Source organism: Seriola lalandi, unplaced genomic scaffold, assembly GCF_002814215.2.
Source record: "Seriola lalandi dorsalis isolate HSWRI2012SDOR001 ecotype SW California unplaced genomic scaffold, Sedor1 jcf7180002054585, whole genome shotgun sequence".
Lineage (NCBI taxonomy): Eukaryota > Metazoa > Chordata > Actinopteri > Carangiformes > Carangidae > Seriola > Seriola lalandi.
In genome coordinates, this window is record NW_019525138.1 from 965,925 (window position 1) to 966,642 (window position 718).

At 37.3% G+C, this 718-nt stretch overlaps 1 protein-coding gene across 2 annotated transcripts in view; it reads left to right on the forward strand.

The window, feature by feature from the left end:
• The window catches only part of jmjd1cb (jumonji domain containing 1Cb), a 133,902-nt gene that overhangs the window by 117,179 nt on the left and 16,005 nt on the right, over nucleotides 1-718 (forward strand). The window lies entirely within an intron of this gene.

Below are 718 nucleotides of genomic sequence, written 5' to 3' on the forward strand. Positions count from 1 at the left end.
TGTGTGTGTGTGTGTGTGTGTGTGTGTGTGTGTGTGTGTGTGTGTATGTGTGCGCATGTGTGTGTGTGTGTGAGAGAGAGAGAGATTGTTATGTACGTGTGAAGTGAGTGTTTAGATGTACAGCAAATGGTAGTTTCTGCACTGCGCTGTTGATCCAGAGGCTTTAACCCTGTCGTCACCACAAGGGATTTAGGGCACCATGAAAAGATATCACCTCGGGCTCCAGCATCACAGGCCACACCAATCCTGAAAATATAACACTGTGCACACATTTGTAAAAACATTCATATAGCAGCAAATACATGCAGTGGAATTCACTGTTTGATGCAAGACTGATATCCTCCATATGAAATGTGCTGAACACCATCTTTTACAGGTAAAATTGTTGAATGGAAAAAATGTCTTAACATTAGTGAATAATATTAAATACATTAACCTTCTCAATTAAAAGAAATTAACATTGTCATCTATAGAATGACATTGTTAATGTACAAAAATAAAATCAGCTACAGAACTATGTATACACACCACCTAGAAAATACCCAGCCATATGACATGAAGATATTATTTTACAGTTTTTCTTCGATTGCTAACATGCATCGATCAAAACTGCAGTCACATTGTCAAAACTCTTCTCACTCAGTGAAACTGAAGTCTATGTGAACCAAACTGTTCATAATTTGTCAGTGTTTTCACACAAAATGCATTGAATGACCAT